This window comes from Marmota marmota, unplaced genomic scaffold, assembly GCF_001458135.2.
Source record: "Marmota marmota marmota unplaced genomic scaffold, marMar, whole genome shotgun sequence".
Lineage (NCBI taxonomy): Eukaryota > Metazoa > Chordata > Mammalia > Rodentia > Sciuridae > Marmota > Marmota marmota.
In genome coordinates this window covers 883926-892063 of record NW_026000102.1, presented here as the reverse complement: position 1 = coordinate 892063, position 8138 = coordinate 883926, and positions in this window count along the sequence as shown.

The window sequence follows — 8138 nt, the reverse complement described above, 5'->3', positions numbered from 1 at the left end:
CAGAGGGTGGGATTTCACCCAAAAGAAGACCCTGGAGACACCAGACCTGCTGTGCCTCTGGAAGGGCTGCCCTGCGGCTGGTGAGGTCCAGAGGGGCCCAGAGAGAAGGCCAAGCCTGGAGCCCAAGACAAGTCCCAGCTCCCAGCCAGAGTCCCCAGTGGGACCAGAGAAGTTATTAGTGGCCCCCGGACACAGCCAGCCACGGCCCATTTGCCGCCTTTCCTGGTCGGTTTTGAAACTGTGAAATGAGCCCAGCCTTCGAGGCGGCCATAATAACGTCCTGACTCTGACGTTAAATTACAGATGGCATTTTCAATTAAACGGGCGCTCGCAGCGGGTCTAATTTAGCTATCAGTTCTGGTCTGTTCTTTAAGTGATTTAAAAAAAAAAAAGCCAGCAGCAAATTCTAGGTCTCGTTGGAGGAGCTGGGAGCAGGGAGGGTCCCCAAGGTGGGGCACAACTCCCACCCTCAGCTCCCACGGGGACTCGCACGGCCTCTGGTCAGCGATCACAGTGCCCAGCTTCCTGTGTGCGTGCCCAGCGGCTCATGAGCAGACCCCGTCCTGAATCCCGGCTTCAGACGCCAGCAGCGGCGTCGGGACTGGCACTGCCACGGGGTGCGAAGGCTGTGCCTCTCCCTCTGATTAGAAAACCCTGGAGCCAGGCAGCTCCGAGGGCCGACATGTCCTCTCGCTGACTCGCCTTGCCACGTCTGCATCTCTCAACTGCAAAATGAGAGGACAGACGAGGCCGAGGGCAGCCAGGTCTTCCTGCCCGGCCCTGCTCTGGCAGATAAGCTGTGGGCCTCCCTCTCGCCTTCCCTGGGGACAGGGACCGTCACACCTGTCACTGTGGAGCTTTCCCATGGGGATCCTGCTCATCAGGTCACCGAGGGGCATAGGGTGCTGTCCGTGGTGCTGAAGCACATCTGTCCCCTGGCCTCGGTTCCTGGTCACCTGGCTCTGAAATCCTCACCCCAAAGGTGGTCACTTCGGATAACCTAAGGAGCCCAAATCTCCCCTAAGGTTCTGCCTGCCCGTTTCTAAAAGTGTCCAAGACCCAGGGTGGGGGACGGAAGCCCCCAAAGGAAAAGCGTCAGGTCCCTTTTCTGCCTCCGGTCACGTCGCCCTGGAGAACCCTCACCCCCTGCAGCTAAGCCCAGGTGCAGCCCTGGGCCCTGGTGGGTATCCTCTGGGGCTCTGGGTGTTGACCCCTGTTCCCTCTGGGTACTGGACGGGTGGCAGAGGAGCTCTGCCCTGGCCACTGTGTGCTGGCTCCCAGGGTCCAGGAGCTGGGGGAGCTGGCCCTGGTGGTCCTGATGCACCAGGTGGTCCACTGAGGTGGTGTGGGGGGTGTGGGTGTGGGTGTGGGGGGTGTGGGTGTGTGTGTGGTGGTGTGGAGGGTGGGTGGGTGTGGATGTGTGTGAGTGTGGGGGTGTTCGTGCACTTCCACCCAGGTACACGTAGGGCTGAGGGGAGGGGCGGGCAGGGTCAGTGGCCCCATCTTGTAGTCCCAGCAACAAAGGTCCAGAGAAAACCAGAAAGCCCCCTGTGCCAGGTGAGGCCTGGAGCCCCCACATCTCGCAGGCGGGGCAGGTGTCCCACCAAAGAGGCCAGCAACAGTGGGTGGGCAGCACGTGAGGCCCAGCCCACATCTGGTTACATCACCTCCAAGCCTAAATGTCCAGGGCACACCCAGAGCTCCTAGGAGGGAAGATTTGACCCTGGCCACTGTGCCTCCTGCCTGGACACGCCCAAAGTTCAGAGAGGTCTGAAGCCTCACCTGGAGCCACACAGCAGGAGGGGTGGAGCAGGGCACTGGTTTCCAGGCCTGAGCTGGGGACTTGGGTGCCTGTCCACCTCTGAGAATCCCAACTCCTAGTCCCTCCAGGAAGGCTGTCCCCTGGTGGGCAGGGCCCCGATGTCAGACAAGGCACCTGAGGACCCCAAGAGCATGTCCGGGTCATCCCTGGCTCTAACACCTTCCGTGACAGCCCTTCCTCTCCCTGTCTCCACCCAAGGGAAACAGGATAGAGACATCTCTGCACCCCCCAAACCCACGTCACCCAGACCCCAGGTGGGAAACCCAGGAGAAAGCTGGCTCTCAGGGGACACTTGGCTCGTCCCCGCCCAACTCGGCCAGCCGGGCCATCTGCACCTGGAGGCGCAGGGCAGGGTGTGTTCGTGAATTCCTCTCCCTCGCTGCCCCTCCTCCTCATCCTCTCCCCTTCCTCCTCCTGTCCCCCTCCTCCCCCTCCTCCTCCTCCCTGTCCCCTTCCTCTCCCTCCTCTTATCCCCCTCCTCCCTCTCGTCCTCCTCCCCCCTGGACACCCGTCCAGGCAGAGGGTGGGGGTCCGAAGCTCTCTGGAGGGATCACCCACAGGCACCTGCGATGTCACAACAGGACTTTATATTGGGGAGCAATGAAGTGGACACCCAGGGCCCTGGAGATAACAGAGCTTGGCAAGGTCACCTTGACCACCCGGAAAGTCCCCTGCTCAAGGGTCAGCGCGTGGCAGGTGCGAGGAGGCAGGGGTGACCTGAGCTGAGCAGCGCATCCCGGGGAGCACAGCCCCCGCCCTCTCCCAGCCAGACCTCCAGTGGCAGGACCGCAGCCCGAGGACGAGCCTTGCCTCCCAGAAGCTCCCCCCCCCCCCCGCCTGCTCACAGCCTGAGGCCCTGCTCAAACCTGGGGTGGGGGCTTCTGCTAAAGCTCCTTCCCAGGCTGGCCCGCCCCCCTCCCCCGTGCTGGGGACATGGGAGACGCAGCCCTCCCCAGCCAACGAGCATCTGCTCTGGGGACCACGAGGGAGGAGGGGTCTGCCAGGGAACACCGGCTCCTGCCCGGAGGACGCTGCACCCCCCCACAGGAAGATGGGAGTGGTCACTGCCAGCAGAGCCCTGCCCTCCACAGCCAGGCCAGGACGGGGAGGCGGACGCCGTGTACCAGGACCCGTCCCTCTTCGGTGAGCCCCACGGCATCTCCCCTTATCTCAGTCACGTGGTCCTCACTGGCCCTGTCCCCTGGTACCACCCTGTCACCACAGGAACCGGCTCAGAGGTGGAAGCGGGAACCACCGGATCAGCTGGAAGATGTGGCCTGGGAGTCCCGAGTCCTGTCTGCAGTGACCCTGCCTGGGATGGAGCCACCGAGAACTGAGGGACAGAGGGGACACCTGAGTTCTCAGCACACATGGCAGAGCCTCTGGATCCAGCTGAAGGACACCTCGACTGGGATTCTTTGTTACATGAACCCCAACATTTGCTTGGCTAAGCCACTTCGACCTGCACTTCTGTGGTTTGTAGCCGACAGAGTGGCAACCAGTACCAGGATGACAATTAGCCTTGCTTTTTGGATCAGGAAAATGAGGCGCAGAGAGGGTAAGCTACTTGCTGCAGGTCACCCAGCTATGAATAGGCAGTGCCAGTGCTCCAGGGCAGAAAACCTCCAACTCCTTGTTCAATGTGGGGTTCCCTGGGAAGGTGGAAGGATGCAGGGACATTTCCAGCAGGACCCAAAAGACAGGGACATGCGGGTGACAGATTACCATGGTTACCAGCTCACAGTGTGGCTTCAGAGAAGCAACCTCACCTCTCCGAGTCTCCGGCTGGGACCCAACCATCCCCTCTCTGCAGAGCACGGGAACCCCTGGGGCGGGCAGCATGGCAACCTCTTGCCCCCCACCCCTCCTCCCTGAGCCCGGCTTCCCCAGCCAGACCAGCCGAAGCCCCGAGGCCGCCAGACACCCCCACACACGCTCCACCTGGTCTTAAACGCCTCTCAAAGACCAAATTCAATTTGGTAGCTCTGCGCCAGCTCCGCAGTGCAGAATCCGTCGGCGGAGCCTGCTTTTCAGGGAATAATTCATTTTTCTGGTGTCGGAGAGGAGAGTAATTGATCTGGGGGCTGAGGCTCCCCCCGCCGCCTCTCCCTCCCCGGGACAATCCCAAACGCAGCCCGACTGCGGGTCAGAGGCGCAGCCATAATCAGGAGGGGGCTCCTGCCTTAATAGATTGGATTATCCCACTCGGTGGGGACGAAAGCGACATTGAATTCCCCCAGAAACGCCGGCCCAGGAATGGCGCTCCTCCCGGCCCCTCTTCCTTTCCCTTCTTTCTTTATTTCAAAGACGTCTTTGTCTCCCTGCAGCTCTGGGGCCTCCCACCACGGCCAGAGCCTGCTCTCCCGGGCAGGGCCCTCCCCTCCCACCCCCACCCAGGCTCCCTGCCAACAGAGACTTCTGCTCAGGCCACCCCGGGAAAAGGCCAGGTGGGGCCACCCCTCCCGAGATGGCCCGGGAGGCCTGAGCAGGCTGTGGTCAGCCTCAGGCCCAAGTCCACAGGCCGCCTCCTCCAGGAAGCCTTCCCTGACCAAGGCCCAGGTTAGGGTCCCTCCTGCCTGCCGTCCGCCAGCCTGAACTGTCACGCAGGTGTCCCTCTTCCTTCTACTGACTGAGCAAACTCGGTCCTCCTGTTGATGTGCAGCCTGACTGGTCATCCACGTGGCTCGCACCTGGGAGGTGGGAACCAGGACCCTCTGCATCTCTCATCGATGAGGGAACAAGGCACCAATGGCCGAGTGACTTGGCTCAGCTCAAAACGGGGAACCCGGCCTCCATTTCAGCCTGTGAGCTCCCTTGGAAGGGGGACCTCACGGTTCCCTGATGTACCCTCAGCCCACAACAAGGGGCCCAGCACATAGAAGGTGCTCGATACATGCTGGAATAAATGACTAGAGGTCTGTCCCCGAGGCCAAGACAGGATGATTGTGGGACACAGAAAACCCACAGCTCCAAGGCACCTCCTCCAAGCTCCCCCAGGGCTGCGGTCCACCAGGAGTCTCACCCCGGGGCAGCCCCTGCTGGGGAGAGGCCCAGGATGCAGCTGGGCAAGCCCTGCTGTGTGGTCCAGGTCAAGGTCGCACCTCTCTGGCCCCCAGCAAGAGCTGCAGGTTCTCGTTTGCGACCTGCCCCTCTGGGCCTCCGCCTCCCCCTCCATCAATTGGGATGGCAAAGTGGAGCCTCCCTGATTCCTGGGAGAGGAAGAGAAAAGAGAAAGCAGAGCAGCCAGGGGGCTAGTGACCACTGCATACAGTTTCATTGGTCAAAAGTGACCCCAGAAAGGGTCCCAAGTGGCCTGCAATGACATGGCCAGGGGGTCCAGGGCCTCAGGAAGCAAACGTGGGGTTTGTACATGCAGGACTCCGGCTCCGTGGAGGCTCCCTCCATGACCTATGAGCATCCTCTGCGTGGATGACTCCACGCTCTTCACATCCCCTTCCTTGGCTCCAGCCCCCATCCCCAACCAGGCAGTTCTTCCTTATATCTAACTGAAATCTTTCCTGCTGCATCACCTCCTGACCCTAGCTGAAGCACAATAAGCATCCCCAGCCCTACCCGACCCTGTCTGCAGAGCTTATAGCAGCTCTGGCTCAGGGCGGTAATCCTGCTGACAATTAATTGGCTTTTGTTGGAGGAGAATGAATGCCGTCTCATCTTAATCTTCTTCATTATTCTCCTTGTTCAGCGTCAACACAAGATCAGGTTTAATTTACGGAGGAAAAAAATGGCCAAGTCATTACTCACCAGGAGATCAGATGGGATCTGCCTGAGTGTGCTGTGCTCACTGGAGGCCAGGGGGGGCTCAGGGAAGGCCCAGGGCCCCCCCGCTGGGGCAGAGAGGGACGGGGTCTAGCTCCTGGACCCCAAAGGCCACCAGCCCTTCCTAGTCCTAGAAGACCCAGGTCTAGAGGACCCAGCCTCCTAAGTTTTTTCTGCAGTCCCTGTATTACAAGAGCCTCCAAAACCAGCCCCCGAGGACCTGCCTCAGCCCCCAAGCAACTGAGACAGCCACATCTTTGGTTTCAAATCCCGACCAACAGGGCTGAGGCCCCCAGCCTGGAGACCGCCTTGACAATGCTGCCACCCAGTGGTGCTCGGAGGAACTGCCTCTGCCTCCCTTCCCTGACTTCACACAAACATCTAGCCTCGACTTGCGCAGCCATGAATCACAAAAGAGGAGCACAGAATGTCCCACAATGCCACAGAAGGTCAACTGGAGGTGGCCACCAAGAAATCTAAGAGGAAATTCACTTAACCTCCTCTGATCCCTTAACCAAAGCGTCCCAGAGAACCGGGCACCCCTTCCCGCTGCCTGGGGGTAGTGCCACCCACAGAAGTCCTGGAGCCTCTGTCCTGGTCACCTCCCACCCCTGGGAGCCCCTGGCTCCTCCCCTGCTCTGTCTGCAGCAGGCACTGTCTTCGATCATGCCCATGGCGACCTGGTTCAGGCGGAGCCTGAAGCCCAGCCTTGCCCGCCTCCTGGTCAACTGACCCAGGCAGCTCCCCACCTCTGAAGACCTGCTCTGTTCTCCATGAAGTGGGGACGTCATACCCACCAAAGAGGCCACTGCCCAGGCGAGAGGGGCCTGTGCTCTCAGCTCGGGAGCTGGCAGCCACAAGGCCCCAGCAAACGCCCATCGTCATTGCCACCGTCACTGTCCACAGCACATGGTCACCACCCTGTTCATCCGGCCACTCTCGGGAAGTCTGGCTTCATAACCTCAGCTGCTGGTGCCTGACTCCCACCCCATCCAGCTTTTGATGGAAAGAGCAAAGTTTCCTAAAGGAAACTGACATCACATCTGCTCCCCAGCATCTACAGCGTATTGGGCAGAGCACACAGTAGGTCCTCAGGAGACGCAGGGTTACCTGTCTGCCTCTCCCAGCTCGGGTCAAGTCACTTCCTTACTTGCTGCTCCAGCCATGCAGGCTGCCTTTCTGATCTGTAAATAGGCTCATTCCCACCCCAGGGCCTTTGAACTTGACGCTCCTATAATGTTCTCCCCCAGGGAAATGTATTGATCCTCTTCACCATTCAATTCCAAGGCCAGTTTTTCAGAAAGGTCCTTCCTGATTACCTTGGTCAGAGGAGAACTCTACTGTGCTCACTCTTTGTTTACTTTAGAGGTCCAGTGCCTGGTGGCTAAGGAGATACCACTCATTAGCTGCATAGCCTCAGGCAAGTTGCTGAACTTCTCTGTTTAAATTTGTTTCATCTGTTAATAAAAATGGAAATAACAGTTTCCATTTCATAAGAATATGATAAATCTATGTAAATGAAACTCGGAATAGCGCCTGTTGTGTGCGCTGTGACAGCATGCTGGTGATCCTGTGATTCTTCATCTAGTCCCTCCACCTACATCACATATTCCAGGAAAGCAGAGTCATTGCCCAGTACATAGTAAGTGCTCAATGAATATGGAGGGAATATGCAGCCCCTGTCTGCCGTCTCTGGCTTCAACTGACCCCACTGGCCAGAGAGAGCCCTGGGATGTCCCCGCTGGACAACACAATGTTTTTCTCACAGCAGGCTGATCTGACTTCCTGTGACAGTCACATGTAGGGCCGGCTCTGCCCTCTAGGGTGGGGACCGTACAATTGAGCACTTGGAACCTGGTGCAGCTGGGTTGGGCTTGTGCTGGACTCAGGGGTCAGTTCTCTGGTGCTCAATCTCCTCATGTATAGAAGGAGTGGTGACACCCTCTCCTGCCCCCATCTCTGACTGGACAGAGGGAGGCGTGACAGGAAGTGCTCCGTGCACCATGAGCAGGACAGGCCACCTTCCCCTACAGCACCAACCTCTGGACAGCGCAGAGGCCACCAGAGTCCTCTGGTCTCCCTGAACTAAATGCCATTGTCAAACCCAACTGTCCCTCCAATGACCGCCACTCATGGACAGGGGGTCAACAGCCCAACCTCCATGCCCCTCAGGCTCCTGTGGGCTTCTGACTCCTTCCTCTAAGACCAGGCAGTTGGCTAGAAGTGGCCTTGTGGGGCCTGCCCCTCCTGCCCCCCCAGCCCCCCTGGTCCCTCGGCCCCTCCTGCCCATCATCCATCCCAACCCCAGGCCTGTCCCGCCTCCTCCCACCCTTGCTCCAGGTGCACTTGGCTTTGGTTGCAGGCCACAGGCCAACTCCCACCGCTGCATCCCCAGCCAGAGCCCCAGGGCCCCCAGGGCCTCTCTCCTGGATGCAGAGGGGCCTCTCAGCTCAGGGGGCTCCCCTGCAGCTCCTCCCACACTCCTGCCCTGACACCCTGTCCCCCCCCCCGTACCTGCCCCTACCCTGGCCTCCCCGCC